This window comes from Ursus americanus, chromosome 19 (genome assembly GCF_024610735.1).
Source record: "Ursus americanus isolate L20-20 chromosome 19, mUrsAme1.1.p, whole genome shotgun sequence".
Classification (NCBI taxonomy): Eukaryota; Metazoa; Chordata; class Mammalia; order Carnivora; family Ursidae; genus Ursus; species Ursus americanus.
Window position 1 is genome coordinate 12,945,522 of NC_142145.1, and position 17,452 is coordinate 12,962,973.

Below are 17,452 nucleotides of genomic sequence, written 5' to 3' on the forward strand. Positions count from 1 at the left end.
TTTCGAAGCTTAACTCCAATACAAGTAAATGCTTTTTCATTCCTCACTTGTACAGGGTGGAGATAGACTTTTTCTTTCAATTTGTTTTTCCACATCTATTTAGAGCAACCAAAATAAGAAAACTACTACACAGGTCCTAGCATTCACTTCCTCCACCCGTTTTCTGTACTCTGTCCTAGGTCTGATGAATATAACTTTTTAAACATGTCATTTATTTTTATTTTTATTTTAGTCTAAATGTCCCTTCAGAAACACCACGGGAAAATATTTTTAGCTTCACTAAGAAAACAAACATGTTTAAACAAATAACACCCAAAATGTTCAGGTAGAATTGGTGTTTTTGGCATTCGTGGGTTATAACGGTGAGCCTGTAACATACAGGCTGCAGCAGAATTTTTCTCGATCCTGGGTGTGCCACTTTCTTTCAGGAATAAAAACAAAGAGAAGAACTGATGACACTTTTTACACCAGAACTAAACTTTTTGTTAGTGGAGGGTTCCCTCCGACGTGGGTCTGGGGTCTGGGCATTTTCTCCCTGGTTACCAAAGGTGGCAGAGAGGAAGCAACATGTAACATGCTTCTGTAGAGTTCTGCAAGGGTAAGTGAAGGTCGTAAACAATAATTCAAAATAAAAGCAGGGCCCACGTGCCCAAGGTACGAATTACGAACAGCAAGCGCTTACTATGCCCAGGCACCATTCCAGCTCTTTGCTATATTACTGCATCCCAGGTTCCTAGATGCTGCCTCATCTGCTTGGTTTTGATTAGCTCTGTGATTTATTCATTCTTGATAATAATACTAATAGCTAACACAGAGTACTTACTGTGTTCCGGGTACTACTTTAAGCATGTTACATGTAATAACTCATTTAATCCTCACAAGGACTGAATGAGGTAGGTCCTGTCCTTATCCCACTTTACAGATGAGAAAACTGAGGCACAGAGACACATTTAGCACCTTACCCAAGATCATGCCTTAGTGTGTGCCTGAGCCAGGATCAGCCCCATTTGTGCTCTCAGCCTCCATGTCAGGCTTCCTCTCAGGTGACTAGAATCATAATATGGTGATCAATTATGTTAGTTTACATTGAAAAATGTGAAAGAATAGAGAACAGATAATCTCTGCTCTCCCCAAAGATAAAATTTAAAAGAGGATTGAAATTACCTTGATGATGTCCACTGATATCTATCCCAAAAAGAAAATGCAACTCTTGTCTGCATTTAATTTGGAAAACAAGTGCTAGTTGGTTCTGATAGCTTCAGAGAAGCCCTCCACGGAATCAGTTAGGGAATGAGTGTCACTAGACTTTACTGGGTGCCGGCCTATGCCTGCAGACTTGTGAAGCCCTTCTCAGACTTCAAGAATCCAAGAAGGCAAACCAGAACCTCAGAATCAGGCCTCTTGAGTCACTGCTTGTCGGTCAGTAAGCAGCTCTAATCAAAGATAGTTAAGGCCCCAAAATAAAGACTCATGACCACTGAGCCTGCTCAGTGTGTGTGAAATGGTGTTTACATTCTGCTGTTCGGTCTGGGTTCTAGTAGAGAAAACGCAGTAACCATTGGTCAGCAGTGTTTCTAGATAACCATCCTCGGATTACCTTTCTTCTTCCCACGGATGTGCAGACCATCTAAAAAGCCTTGACATTCCATGAGGACTTTTTACTCAACAGAACATGAGGGAACCTTTGGAAATTTATGCTACAGAGGCCAAATTTACCAGTGAGCGGAGCTGTTTATATTTCCCTCCAATTGGAAGCAGATCAGAAGCTTTAGGGCATTAGAAAATGCAAGCTACATAACAAAATTCTGAGTTCAAGCATTTCATGGATTTTTGGCTCTTGATGTCAGTTACGGATGATTATAACCCTGGTGTGATTCTCAGTGCAGAGTTGGCAGTCTCTTAGAACAGCAGCCAGCTGCAACAAGGACCTCCGAGACCATGGAAATGTACCCTCCAGGGCTGCCATTCCTCACCTCAGCTTTTGCCCTGGGCAGCCAGGTCCGGTACTGAAAGGGTAGCAGCTGCTCAGGATCCAAAGAGACTTACAGGTTCTTGGCAACGAAGGAAGCAAGGATGTCCACGAGCCCTTGAAAAGTCCTCTGGTCAGCCCTGCTGCCTTTAGGCAAGACCACCCAACCATCGCAGCCAGATGAGAACAATCGTGTTTTAAGACCTGCAGAGAAGGAACTGCAAACCCCTTTGTCAACTTTCACTTTGGCAAAATGATCTTTGGTAGCTAGGCTTTCCCCGCAGCAAGAAGAGGAACCTGCCTTAGAAGGTTGTATGATCTAAAATGTTCCACAGACAGACAGAGATAGATGATAGATGGATGGATGGATGGATGGATGGATGGATGGATGGATGGATGGATAGATAGGTAGATAGATAGATAGATAGATAGATAGATAGATAGATAGATAGATAGGTAGAGGAGCTAATAGATTGTGGGTGAAGAAAGGAAATGAGGGAGAGGGAGAGAAAGAGGGAAACAGAGACAGAAAGAGGGAGAAAAGGTAACTATGAAAGATAGTTAAATCCCAAGCAGTGGGACACACGAGAAATATTTATTATAGAATTATATGCCAGAGGAGTCCACTAAAACCCATTTGAAAGAGATGCGACCGTCCTTTATGCTCCTGAAACATTTTCCTCAGTATCTCTACCATGGCACCTCCTTGTGTTGCAACATGAGAATTTGTGAGCTGTTGGGTCTCCCTGGCTGGAGTATGAGCTTCATACGGCGGGGATCGTATCTTATTCTCGTGGTCATCTCAGCATCTAGCCCGGTGCCTCGCTCCATGGAAGGGAGGGAGGAAGGAAAGGAGGGAAAGAGAGGTAAGTAGATCAACCAGTATAAATTCAGATCCTTTAAGGAGTGCATCATTCCTAATGCTTCAATCCTTAACGTTTTCCCACCCAGACTTAACCTATCTGATGTCCCATTTCCCCTCCATAAACTGTTGCACTCAAAGTCAGTACGATTATATAAGCTGCCCAGGATTGGAAGGATTTGTTAATACTTATCTCTATTTGACACCTTTCTAAGAACACTAGTTCATTATAATGCTATTTGTCTTTGAAATTATTTCCCCCAAAATATATTTCATTTGAATTAATTGTTTATATATATACATTTTCCATGATCTGGGTACTATTGCATAGTCTTGGCCAGTGCAAGCTGGTGTGACACTCTGCAGGGTATCTTCTGGGTCAGTGACTATTAGTGTAGCTTATGCAAATGTTCCCAGCCAGCGCGTCCTTTCTGTATGTTCCTTCACTGAGTATGTTCTGTCTCGTCTGGCTCTCTTTCTACTGTTGATGAACAATGGCTGACAAGAGGTGTGCGAGTGACAGCACCAGCTCCCAATGCCATGAGGGGAGGTTAAGGGAAATGGACAAAGGCTCGCTGGCAATTCAGCTTGCCGGGAAGTCCTGGGACCTGGGAAAAAGGTGTCACCAGTGTCCTAGCCTGGAGGGGTCAGTGTGAAGGGTATGGGAAGGAATGGGAGCTACAGGCATGGCATGACTTCGGGGGGATTTTAGGATAATGGGAAGGGACAGAGTATGATGCTAGGAACATTACTCCCTAGGGACCTTCAATGTCCAGGATTGTGTCCCTGAGCCAGGCAAGATATGCGTGCATTACCCCAGCCCCTCCAGAGCTCCTGGCAGCTCATCTCTCTGGAGTGACTCCCCCATCCCTTCCCAGATCCAAATCCTCTCATCTTTCAAGGCCCAATCCAAGGTTTGGCCAAGTTTCTCCACCTATAGAGAATATTCTTCTCCTTTCCTTGGAACTGTCTCTCTCTTCCTTAGCACTTCCTGGTGTCCCTCTTATCCTGTTAGCTGTCTCTCTCTGGGGCACTGTACTGGGCTGTGTATAAAGCCCTGTGGGCCCACCATGCCACAGATCCTTTCTGCAAAGGGTGACCAGCTCCTCACACCAAGGGCCAGGTGTTGTGTCTTGTGGGCCTCCAGCGCATCCATAAGCCATGTTGGATTAAGGTCCCTGGTTTAACAAAAAGGTGACAGACTTGCTCACAGGTAGACAGGACAGTCGGTAAGGCTATCTGACACATGGACTCTGCCCATTTGGGACATTGATTTTCGATGATAACTCTCTGGACCAATTAGACCCTTCCTGGGAGTCATTGCTGTTTTTAACATTGTCGTATAGTTTGTTTGTGCTTTCCCTTGGGCTGAGGTCTTTTTTATTTCTTCACTAGATCATAAAGTCCTGGAGGAAAAAGTCTTACCGAATCATTCTTTACTTGCCCTCTGTATCTGGGCTCTTGGTATTGAGGAACTGTTGAGAAGGTGAATAGGATGCATATGTTCCTGATGGCCTCTCCCAAAGAGTAGACTCCTCTCATGGCTTCTCGTCAGGTTCTGCAGCCAACCATGCAGAAGAGATGGGGATCAGAAAGGTCTCTTGGCATTGCTGAGCAGTGTGAATTGGGCCACTGAGCAGGGGACTGGAGGCAGCAGCAGCAGCTGGCCAAAGATGTGGTTGGAGGGATAAACACAGAAGATGCCTGCGGGCTACCCAGGCCAGAGAGGTGTGAAGCTTGGGGTCTGGGAGATGGGGACAAAAGAGTCCTAAAACATGAAGAGGCAAAGACATGGAAAGTGACAGCAGTAAGACTGCAGAGAGGGACAGACACACAGACAGAGATACCAAATGATGTTCATCCAACCTGGAACACGTCTGCCAGTGCTAGTCAGTGCAAACTCCCACTTCCTTCCCTGGGTGGTGAGATCCTCAGGAGCTGGGGTTACATTTTGTTCACGTTGCTATGTTCGGGTCCCCGCAGGACCCACGTGGGCTTGGGCCCACAGTAGGCTCCCAGTCATGGTTTTTATCCTGAGCTGAATTGATAAGAGGATTTCACAGCCTATCTTGACAATGTGTCTAGAAGGCTACCAAGGTTTCGATTGCCTTGAACATTATGAAGTTCTCTCCCTTAAATCTAACTGTGCTTTCTTGATACAACTTAAGTCCATTTCCTCTCCAATGGCTTAAAATGCATGGGATGGTTTTTCAGCCATTCAGGAAGAAGGAATGCTGTGTATAAAGCCTGGATTCAATAAAGCCAGATTTAAAAAAAAAAAACAAAACAGCTCTTAGCATCTTCTACAGACACTGGTCTGGGCAGGGCTTTTTACTTTATTGAATCCAGCTGAATAGCTTGACTACATTAATAATGGGGCTGCATTTCCAACCACTGCCTCCCAGTCTTTTCCCCTAAAAGCCTTATGGTACTTAAGCAACTGCTAATACATGAATAATTGCTGGTGGCATCATTTCCTGCCATGATTTGACCACCAGGATGAGGTTTTTCTTCTTGTACCTAATCTGGAGTTCTCAAGCCTGCCATGTGTGGGCTTGCTTGAGAATCGTATTTAAAACACAGTAAACAAATCCAACTGCGGCTATGAGTTGGGCTGTATTGAGTTTCTGTGTGTTGAGGAATTAGGGATTTGGGAAAACTCTGTAGGGTATATAGTAAAATATTGGTCTGAAGGGGATCCTTACCTCCAGGTTGTCCAGAGATTTGAACCTGGTATCTCCACAGAGCATGGGTAGCACCATTTTGCAGGTTCCCCAGGATGGACTGGTAGAGTTGCATCCCTGCACTTCAAAGAAGATGCTATTCACTTGGCTCCCATACTGCCATACTTCTTTTTGAAGTTTCCCTGGCAGATGGCATCTAATCATTAGTTCTATTTACGTGGGACTTGAGTGACGGTGGTTTCTAGTACAGGTGAGTGCAACCAGGTATCCGTGTAGAGGACCGGCTGCAGAAGCACACAGCTGGAACAGGAATACCGCAGAGCCCCTGGGAGCACAGAGCACCCACGTGGCCTGTGTTTGAATCCAGCTCGGCCCTTTCTAACTATTAACTATCTACTCTGTCTCCTCGTGTGGGAAGTGGGGATGGTAACACTGCCTGCTTCCTTGGGTCGATATGAAGTTCAAGTGAATTGATATTTGTTCAGTGCTTAAATCAATGCTTGTTCATGGTGCCACATAAGTGCCTCTGATGGCCTGTATTTGTCCTTTTGTTGAAGAGTCCGTGCATTTATTCCTCTCCACACAGCTTCCGACTAGGATGAGTGGGAAAATCTGCCTTTCAGCCGGCATGTTAACAGAGGGCTAAAAATGAGGCAAACCTTGCCTATTATCCTTTTCGGGCAAAAATAAAATAATATTATTTCTTTTGATCTGGAAGTTCGATTTGCCCATTGCTGTGGGCTAGGTGCTGTGGTGATAGCAGGGTAAAATTCTTCCTTCCCCACCTCAGAGAACTTGTCATCAACCTGGAGAGGCATGACTATTATATAACCAGTAGCAAAATAAGACCGGACAGCAGACATAATGAAGTATTGCAGAAGTGGAGGAGATGTCCATGGGAAGATAGCAGGCAAAGGAGTTTTTAGGTTTGGTTTAATAGAAAAAAGGAAGTGAGAGGAGGTAGGAAACACTATCTAGAGTGCTTGGCAGCTGTGTCACCCGACGTCCTTCCTGCAACAGTCATGTCCCTGAGCTGGGCCTTGCACCTTCTCCAGTGATAGAAGAATAACTACAAGCTGGAGAAATAAAAACATGTTAATATGTGTGAGTTATCAAGTCAGACCACAGCAGGTCCCAGGAATGTTTTTCTGTTTTAGAAATGCAGATACAATGGGTCGTGTGCATGCGTGTGTGTGTGTGTGTGTGTGTGTGTGAGAGAGAGAGAGAGAGAGAGAGAGAGAGAGAAAGAGCGAGCTGTACTTCTTTAGGTCTAAAATGTACAAGGACAGAAAGAAGCAGAACTCAGAGCAGTTTTTGTTTATGTGGATCTTCATCGTATTAGATTTTTATGGGTCTTTCTCAGAGCTTCTTGATAGTCTAGTAATACAAAGTAAGTTTATTAGGTCATTCGCCTGACTCTTTTCCTCCTTGGGACCTTTTATTTTCTCTCACTGGATGCTGAGCTTTGTTCCCTCTGTGGGGGCCCATCCCAGGCCTGAGTAAGGAGCAGGCAGTACCCAGCAGCTCATCTGTATCATATCGCTCAGCCCTGCGAAGTGAAGGGAAATAAACAGCACGTGGGAGGGGGAAATCTGTGTTCTAAGAACCGCTTTGGTTTACACATCTATAGATACACTTAACCAGCACTGTGGGTCACATGTACCGGCTGGTGAAACTGAGCATGACTCACGTTTAAATTATTCATAGAGCAAGAAATATGTTTCTAAAAGCCAGCAACGTTGGCTTACACACGGAGCCGGGGGAGGGAGCAGGCAGCCTCATAAGGCACTCAGGCCTCCCGTGACAGCTGGCGTGCACGGTGCATCTGCTGCGAGGAAGGGGTGCCGGCCCGGCCTCAGAGCTCTTGGCCATATGTTGTATTTGGAGAATCTCTATTGGTAGAAATCCCTGTGCTGGGGCAGTAGGTGCTTAGGATAAATTTTTGAGGTAGCCTATCTTTCTTTTACGAACTCGCTTTGTAATGACCCTGGAACTCTTCAGTAACTCGGTCTAGTGGTGGAGACCACACCAAGGGAGCCTGAAGTATGGAAAGGTATGTCCCTTCCACAAGAGGTCTGGTAGGGAGAAGCCAAGGAGAGAAAGGTCTGAGAGCATCATGAAGGACAGGGACTTCATCGGAGCCTTGAAGGGCTTAGTCTGCTGTGAAGGAGAAGAAATTCCAGCCCAAGCAAGATGGAAAAACCATTTGAGCAAAAAGAAAGTAGAAGTGACAGAAGGGGTCTACATTTTTTTGACATAAAAAATATATATACAAGACAAGAGAACAATCACCAAGGGAGCCCAAGGCAGCGCTTACTAAATTGGTCCAAAAGAGGGATTTCACCAAATGCAAATGAACAAAGAACAATACATGTGACTCAAAATATCCGTTATGCTCTTATGCGAGAGGGTGTGAGGCAGGGAGGTGACCTTTGAAAGGTTTTAAAGTTGTAAACTTTTGCAACCACATTGTTTTGATTGCTGGGGGATTTAAGAAAGGATTACCTCAGGGTACCATTTTGGAAAAGTGATTTAAAAAAAAAAAAAACTACTTCCTGCATAATATTTTAGAATGTTTTTTCGTTCAGTGTTTGCTTTGAAGATCTACAATCTGAATGTCCATGAAGTAGCTCAGCCTCACATGAGAAACGAACGCCCAGAAGAGTAGAGGGACCTGGCCTTCCACTCCTGGTCCGTCTGCCAGTTCGGTTCACTGGAGCAAGGGTACCCCCGCTCCCACTCCAAAGGAAGTACGTGGGGCCTTTGTTTTGCTCCCAGGCCAGCCCCTCCCCCCTTTGACAGGCCAGCAGGGCAACACTATGTCAAAGCACTGTCCCTTACTCTGGGCCAGACATTCCCTGCTGGTCTCTGAAATTTGGGAAACAGGAAATGTTAAGAAAATTTCTAATTTGCCTGGTCATGTGAACGCCCTCTGATGATGTTGCAACAGAATTTTGGAAAGGAGTGTTGTGCTCTGAGCCGAGCTTGCTTGCACCCTCCTAATCGGAGACCATTTGCTCCTTTGAGACTATGGTAGATTTGACTACCCAGCCTCAACTTCCCTCTTTCTAAACACATAAACCCCTATGCCTAAAGAACAAAACCAGAAAAACCCATGCAATGTGTGACATGCTCTAGCGCCATCCGGATTGCTGAGAGGGCCCTGCGCGCCTGTCCCTGAAAAGCCCCTTGGCACTTAGTAAAAGCGCCCATCCCAGGCAGACGGGCCTGCGCAGGCCCCCTCCTGCACCGTCTTCAGAACCTTTACTACCTGTGTTTGTAGGAGATGATGATGGATGATTAGCCTTTCTTCCCACACATTTGGCTTTGATAATTTCCACGCAAAAACATTCAGATGCAAATAATTTAAAAACAAAGTGGCTTCAAGGGATCTTTCTGGGAGGATGGAAATGCTCCATATCCTGATAGGGGAGTACGTTCCAGGTTCCAGGAGTGTATGCTTTTGCCAAAGTTCATCAAAGGGTACACAGAAAATGCGTTCGTTTTGCTGTATGTAAATTACACCTCAATGGGAATTTTTAGAATAATAAAGCGGCTTGAGTTTAGAAAAAAGTAACAAGTGGGTGCGATGTAAATGACCCCATTTAAGGAGATCTAGAAACATAAGGGTCCGCAGGCAGAAACTAAAAAATGCGTGTATGTGGGCAGTCCCCACCACATGGGAAATCTTTGCAAGGTGAGCAGGTTAGGCCCAGCTTACAGACTCCACAGCTGGTTATGTGCATGCGTCTGTGTTTTCATATGTGGGCTTTTTTTTTTTTTTTTTTAATCTTTATGTCCATTTTTGTTTGGCTCATTTCCCTGTTCAATTGGATTTTGTCTTCTATTTCCTGAATATGACTCCCCCACAATACCTAATATCCCAGGCATGCAAGAAGCGAATGCCCAATAAATGTCCACTCACCCCCTGAGACGGAGTGCTTTCCCTCCCTCTGGAACGTTCTACTGAAATTAGCCAGCGCGTGTTGGCCTTAAATGCCTATGTAAAACTGGAAAGCGAAAGGAGAAACATCCATACTTGTGCTAGTTTTGAGAAAATTCCCAGCTCCCTCTGCTTCTAAAAACATCCACTTCGGAACCTACTTTGGAAAAACTACTTTTGCCCCATGAGAAAAAGAAAACTTGTACTCCATAAGTCGTGATATTTATTTTAAAGCAAGAAAACTGAGTTAATGATTATGTCTGAATGTGGGCGAGTGGGGGCAAAGGTACCCTTGCTTTTCCTCCTCTTCATGGCGAATCAGAGCAGGTGTGGAAATTCCCACAAGTTACACTGTGTCCATATACACGTTTGTATACAGAGTTTCATGGTTTTTTTTTTTTTTTTCTGAAAGTCTTTCTTTTGTCATCATCTCATCTTGAAACTAGAGAGGAAGGGAATGGAAGGGCAAATTGCTAATATCAGAGGCTTCTGGAAATTCCCCTTTTATGGTACATGAGTCTTTCTTAAGAATAGTTCTCTTTCAGTTGTGTTTTTGTGAGTTTAGTGAAAATCACTCTGCCCAGCCCTGCCTCTGGTTTACTTAAGCATGATCCCAGCTGTCTAGAGCATGGGGCTGCCTGGACATAGCCGAGGGACGAAAACTTGATTTGCAGTGCTTGGGGGAAAAGGGCCTCATATTGATACTGGGTTTTAAAGTAGATGCACCAAGCAGAAATCCATATTCACATGATTTAAAATACTTAACTTATCCAGTATCTTTTATAAACGGATGAATCTCCCATGAACTAATGACTTGCCACTGTATGGGGGGCAGACAGGCAGCTGTATAAATATCTGTTGGCATTTCGTGTTAATGTACGTGATCAGTTCCAGTTACAGCCTGGCTTAACTGAAGCCGACTGACCTGTTTTCAAGTCAGTGCAATGCCAGCTCATTTTAAAGCAAAATGCTTTTTTTCCCCATATGGCTTCAGAAGATGCCTTTTTGAAGATAAGGTTGTAGGCCTTGGATTCTGGTGCTGGGACAGGCTGGGGTTCCACGTGCCCCCAGGTGGACAGGGCCAGCGTGGAACGAGTAGGTGGGAGGGCAATCATGTGCTCCTGCGACTGGCTGGCAGGCTGCGTGGGGGGCTGGGAGGGCCCAGCACAGACTGATGCTTGGAATGTGGGGAACGTGTGACAGCCAATCCCAAGGCTGGGCGTTGAGGGCCTATGCTAATTAGCAGAGCCCCTGCTAGGGTCAGGTCACTGGGTGGCCAGGTAAATAGTATCAGGTTCTTTCTGCACTGGCAGACAGACAGACAGATAGACACACAGGCGGTGGGCTAAGGCCTCCACTGCAGAGTTGCTCTTGGTGGTTACTTATTAATTACACCTCAAGGCACCGCTAGGTTAGACAAGAAAAATACTCCTCCAGCAACTCTCTCTCTGACTTCCTCTCTCCCCCAACATCCTCACAACCCACTCCTCCAGCGTGGGAAACTGGAGAGACCTCCTACCTGGAGACTCTGAGGACAGCCAGCCTCTCAGGCCGCTGGGACACAGAGCCTGTTCCCTCCTGAAAGGAACCCTAGATTCTAGGCCAGGTGAGTTTAGACCCAGTCGGAGCTTTTCTTATGAAAGGTCTTGACTTTTTTGAGTTTCTTTTTCCTCTACACTGAGCCCTCTATATGTTTGTTTTCTTTCTAATTTTGGCTTTAAAAATAAAAGAAAAGAATGTTTGGGTACAGGGTAAAAGTTTTGTCATATCCAGATTGGAAACTCCCTAGTCACCCTGAAACCGGACAGGTGCCTGTTTGTTTCTCTGTCCGTAAACAGTGTGTGCTTCACCCAGAAGTAAACTGTTGGTAGCCGCAGTGAACACAGACCTGTTGCAGTGTTTGAGAAGGACGAAATGGCCCCAACCTCGGAGCAAAGCCTGCCTCTCCCCTTCTTTTTTGATCTTCTGATAGAGACCACATAGTGTTCTCTTCACGGTATTTTGATGGCATATAGCATATAAACACAGGTGTGACCTTTACACCATGCACAGAGTTAGAATATAATAAGTGAGAGAAGATAAAACCAGCTGGAGTTTAAGCTTAAAGCTGAAAAGAGCTAATACGAATTTTCACTGAAAACCACGTCACAGAGCCCAGTACGGGTACCCTCTAAGGGACTCTGGTTGCCCCTTGCATGGTTTTACAAACCAGCCCCAGGCAAAGGGCTTCCATGAGATAAGCCATGTCTTGAGGTACAGACATGACTTGGTGACACACACTCTGAGGATACCATCTGGGACTGCCCTCCTGAAGACCATGTTTCTCCCGCCTGGCTGGATAGAGGGGAGTGTTGGGAACTTTGTCTTAAATAAGGTTAGGTGATGTGTCCGGTCCTGGCTTCTGTACTGGCTGGCATTTCACATCTTTGGGACTCCCATTTCCTTGCTTAAAAAAATAAAGGGACTTGGAACCCATTCCTTCAGCTCCTTGCATTCTGGTTTTTTCTGGGCTGAGGCGCAGCCTGGAAGCCTAAAGCCATTTGGGTACTTAATTTCTGAGGGGGGGGGGGATGTCAGAACCACAATTAACTTAATTGTTTATTTGTGCAAAGTCTTTCTTATTTAACTCCAGAACTTGCCATCTGAATTTGAAGGAGGGTGGCCCCGGGTTCATGTTCACAGAAGTAGCTGCTGTGACCTTTTCTTACTGAGCACCCGGCTCAGAGGAGAGGAGACGGAGGAGAAACTGGAGAGCAGAGTCTCCCATGTTTGCACCTTCACCCCAGAGCTGCCTCTGGGCAAACCCTTTTACCTGAATCTCTGGTTGGCCAGAAAGTCAGGACTCTGGGTGCAGAGCCCCTGTGAGGTTATGAAATCCACCAGTTTGTAGTTACTGAGCAGAGCAAGAGAGGACGTGGGCCTCTGAAGGAAGCCTCTGTTTCTGTTTCTGTGAATGCGAAGTGGCGGGGCAGGTGGGCACTCGGCTTTCTTGCTGTGCTCAGGTGAGGGTGAGTGGATGGAAGGAGAGCTCTGGGCATTTGGGGCGGGCCTACCAATCCCCTAAGGTGGGGCTTCTCACCAGGGGTGAGTTTGCCTTCCCGGAGGACAGTCGGTCAGTTGGCAGGGCCTGGAGACATTTTTGGTTGTTCCAGCTAGGCAGGAGTTTTTATGTGAATTTAGTGGGTAGAGGCCACAGATGCTGCAAAACGTCCTAGGATGCCCTCCTCCAAAAGAGAATTACGTAGCCCAAAATGTCAACTGATCTAAGTCCTAAAGCTGGTCATATTTTTCTAAGTTGAAAGCACTGGGTTGGGGCAAATGGGAAAAGTTATTTGCAGTTTTTCCCCCAAGGGACAATCCACTGCCCCCCCTGCTGCTGGATAACTATGGCTGTGTTAACTATAGCTTCCTTCACTTCTCTGCCCCTCCCTGTCTTCTGCCCCCTCAGCCTTTTTTCTTTTTCTTTTCTTTCTCTTTTCTTCTCCACAAACTTCATAAATATTTACTGGGCATTCAGGAATAAAGTGGTTTCTGGCCTTGAGAAATGCCCTCAGGCAAGACAGTGAGAAGGGAAGTCCCAAGAATGCTAAGTGCACCTTACCTTAGCCACACCAGTGGTCCATACTGGGGTCCTGGGAAACAGAGGATGAGCTTCTGACCTGCAAAGAGAAAATGAGGGGAGGGGGCAGAAGAGAGGGGGTGTGACCAGCGCTCCAGGGAAAAAAGGAGGAGAGGGTTGCTGGCAACGCCCACGGGCCCGCCTCTCTTCCCCACCTCCACCACCTACCCCCAGTTGCTGCATTTTTAACCCCCACCACCTCACCGGCTAATCTCTCCCTCTCTCCATCTCAGCCACAGTCCTACTCTTCCCTCTACACACCAACAGGGGGCAGCAGAGAGCAGCTGACAGAGCCTAAAGCAACAAACCCAACCTGGGAACCATCCCATCACCTAGACGGCAGAGCACCCTTTGGCTTCCGTCCCGACAAGTTGGTGCTCTGAGACCCTCCTCCTCCACCAGCCTCCCTCCACACCCTCGACCAGGGACAATGCTCCCCCCACCCAGCGCACCGCACATCCCGCGCCAGTCTGGCCACAGATCATGTTCCGTCTGGTGACTCATCTGATTGTTCCTGACTTGCTGTGTGGTTTCTCAACCTTTCAAACAAGGCTGTTTTGCCTCGTTCAGCCGACTGGCCATCCCCTGAGGCGGGAGCTGTGTGCTCTGACCCCTGCTGTTTCCCCCAGGCCCCAGGCCAGCACTGTTGCCGGAGTCCGTGTCCAGGTCCATGGACTGATGGAGTAGGCCTGGCTGTGTCCCCTTGGATGCACCCTCACCCCAGCCTCGCAGCCAATGCCATCACCCCCTCATCTTTACGGATGAATAACTGAGATTCAAAGGCATTAGACATCTTGGCCAAGATCTTAAAGCTAGGAAATAGTAGACTTGGAAATCCAAGTCGACATTCTAGATTCTACCACACACCCTATGGCTATCAGTCCCACCCACCCCCTCGATTCTCCTCTAACACGTAGTAGGTCCGCCTTTCTTGAGCACGGCACAGTCTTTGTGGATTGTGCTGTTGAACTTGTTTTAATTTTGATTCCTTTATTTAGTCACTCCCCAAACTCACAGCTTCTACCAGGTGTCAGGCACCGTGAGAGCCCGACAAGAATGAGATGAAGGGCGGACCGTGCCACCCTGGAGGGGAAGGAGTCGGCTGTAGCAGTGAGCCTGGTAGTAAGCAGAGATGGGTATGGTGGGGAGGTGATGGGACTTAGTCAGGAAGGGCTTCATGGAGGAGGTGATGTGTGAACAGATTGTTGAGAGGCCCGAGGATGTGGTGGGAGCCGGGATCAGCTGGAGGTATGCAGTTTGGGCTGATGCTGCCCATAGTTCCATGGAGTTTAAGGCATGAGCTGGGTGGGGCTGGAGGCGTGGGACAGGGCCAGTTCACTCCCTGGGTAATGGGGAGTCGCTTGGGGCATTTGAATGAGAGAGATCGTTTGTGGTTTAAGAGGAACCCCCAGCAGCAGGGCTGAGGGCAGGCTGGAGGGACACAGGGTGGTGTAAGCAGATGAGGAACAATGCAGCAAGGTGAAGGGATCTGGCATCAGAGACTGGAAAGAGGAGCCATCGTGTAGCAGAGAAGGCAGTGACAGGTATGGGTAGGGAGGGGAGCAGGAGAAGTTGGGAGTCACTTCTGGGCTTCCCATTAGGTGGAAGGCTGCCCAGGGACTGACTGGGGTTTTAGAGGCAGATTTGGGGAAGGCTTAAGGAGTTCCCTTAATGAGTGTGTTGGATTTGAGGTACCTGATGTATATGTGGATACATTGGTTCTGGATTAGGGTTGGATGGCTCATTGGGCCACCATCGGCATAAAGGGCCCTTAGCAAAGTTGTAGCTGAAATCAAGGAAGAGAATGAGGTCTCTACCGCTTGGGGGCGGCTAGTTCCCTGAGTCCCTCCCCATGCGCAGAATAGCACTGCATTACTTGTGTCCCTAAAGCTACCTACTCCGGGTTGACAGACTGACCCATGGTTGGGAGGTTCAGGGATGTGATGAAGAAATTATTTTCTTCCTTTCTGTACCATTGAGAGTTCATGAATATCCCCAGCTTCCACAGTCAGGCTGCCCCTTTCCAGGGCCACATCTGGTTTGTAAACATTATTGTCCTGTGGAAGGCTCCTCTCCTCTTGACTATACCAGCTCTCTGTCTTCCTCTGGATCTTCCATTGGCTTTTTGAAGTATCCAGCCTGCGCGGAGCATTCCAGGTGGGGACCTCATGACTTAGTACAGTTAGATGTTCTTTCTGTTGCCTGATGAGGACCAGGCTGGCCTTTCTGCACTGAGATCTGGAGGCAGTAGCTTCTACTGACTCTAGAACTCTTCTCCTGGGCTTGTAGCAGACCACTCAAAGGCATCGGGTCTAGTTTGAGATTTTTTTTTTTTTAAGAATCACCTTGACTAATGATGCTAAGCAATAAGATCCTAAGATCAAAAACACCAAGCCCTGGGGCGCCTGGGTGGCACAGCGGTTGGGCGTCTGCCTTCGGCTCAGGGCGTGATCCCGGCGTTATGGGATCGAGCCCCACATCAGGCTCCTCTGCTATGAGCCTGCTTCTTCCTCTCCCACTCCCCCTGCTTGTGTTCCCTCTCTCGCTGGCTGTCTCTATCCTGTCAAATAAATAAATAAAATCTTTAAAAACAAAACAAAACAAAAAACATCAAGCCCTGAAAAGAGAAATTTACTAGCTTCAGACTTTGCACATTGCTGTTTTCATGTGTGCATTTCCTACCACCTCCTTATAAAGAAAGTCCCTATGAAAAGGACATCGAGATCTCTGACAGTTAAATGGAAAGACAAGAGAGGAGTGGAAGGAAATCGCAATTACTGGATGGATGCCAGTCCCTGTGCTGAGTGCTTCACAGAGGTCCCTTATCCTAGTGATGACTGTAGAACTAGAGTCTTACATTCCATGTTTTATGAATTAAGAATTGGAGGCTCAAAGAGTTTAAGACCTCATCTCACATGAGTTAGATTGAAACATTCCCGGGAAAGAAAGAAAGAACAGGTAACTCATCCAACTCATTGATGCAGCTGGTAATGTGCAGAGTCCAGGTTCGAGCCCATTTGAGTGCTCTTGCTCCTTTCCCTCCATTAGGCTTCATCCAAGAGGGGTGGAAGGAGGAGGCACAGAATCAGAGGCCGAGGGAGGTCATTTCTCGGGTGAGAGAGAGATGAAGTCGTATGGATATTCCAGCCTCTTACATTATCTGCCAAAGGAGCCATTGTCCAATAGGTAGAAAATACCAAAATTGAAGACACAGTGAGGCCTTGTCACCTCACTAGTCCACCATCCTGCTCTAATGGGTATTCTCTAATTTCCCCAAACCCAAGTAATTACATTTTCAGGTAAGAAAGGAACCTCTAGTAGGTGCTGAGGGCAGGCCCATGAATTCTTATTCTTTTGTCTCCTGGGAATACTTTTCACTTCATTATTTAGTAGTAAGAACATTTCAGGACGGCACTCTGCCGATAGACGGGTTGGCTAATTTAACACAAAGCCCTGTGCCCAAATGCTAGAAAAATTAAAGAATAGATTTCATCATCACAATCCCTTCTGATTTCACTTAACAGCACAATGTCAGGCATGTGGATGAATTTGGGGAAGGTTCTTACCAATTAATGAAAAAAAAATCTTTAATTTTAGAATCTCTTGGAAGGCATCTGTTTTTAAATTTTCAAGTACCTAGAATTGGGCATACACGAAGTGTTGTTGCCAAGTGGCGGCTCTGCTTAGCGAATAATGACCACATCAAAACACCAGGCTCAGTATGGTGTGCTCCGTTTCTGGTCCCATAACAGTTACCTCGGTTTGGTGTCAAATACACGTTTCTAAAGAAGCTGAACATTGTTTTCTCTTAGTTAAATAAACAAACTCCTTGATGTCTATTTATAACTATTTGTTAGTGAGTCTCTTGTAAGCTGTAAAAGGCGGTTGGAACCCGAAGGAGATGTTTTGCAGGTTGGCCACTGAGTAAAGACTGTTTTGATCAGGGTCTCAGTATCTCCTACCCAAGCCCCTACTTGCGGTTCTGAATTCGTGTTTTTCAGAATGTCGTCCAAAGCTGTCCTGCCAGCTGCTGTAGATTATATATGTCAGGAGCCGCTACCCGCTTCACTCCTTTCTGTGAAGGAGCCTGGCCTTGAGATTTAGCCAACGGGCCCCTTTAACTCTGCTCCCTAGCTCATTTATCCAAGGGCTCAGTGCTCCACTGAAAACCTTCCTATAACAGAAAGCCAGTGTTTGGGGGGCATTTGGTTTCAACTCGCTTGTGTTTGAACATTTATATTTATAATAGTGCTAATCTCTAAGGGACTCAAATCATATTAAGAGCTTTATCTAAGGCTGCCAAGGAAATTAGCATGTATCCACATGACTGGGAATGATGAGAAATTGGGTTGGGCCTACAGAAATTTAATAAGCT

At 46.5% G+C, this 17,452-nt stretch overlaps 1 protein-coding gene and 1 long non-coding RNA gene across 6 annotated transcripts in view; one reads left to right on the top strand and one right to left on the bottom strand.

Annotated features, from left to right (window-relative positions):
- Window positions 1–17,452, top strand: part of BCL2 (BCL2 apoptosis regulator) — a 230,546-nt gene that overhangs the window by 127,534 nt on the left and 85,560 nt on the right. The gene's annotated exons all lie outside the window — the stretch shown is intronic.
- Window positions 1,613–13,211, bottom strand: LOC123787452 (uncharacterized). Its single transcript, XR_006778231.2, has 3 exons — window positions 13,060–13,211; window positions 4,257–4,389; window positions 1,613–2,790 (listed from the first exon to the last, which is right to left on the bottom strand). It is a non-coding gene; the product is annotated as an uncharacterized LOC123787452 (long non-coding RNA).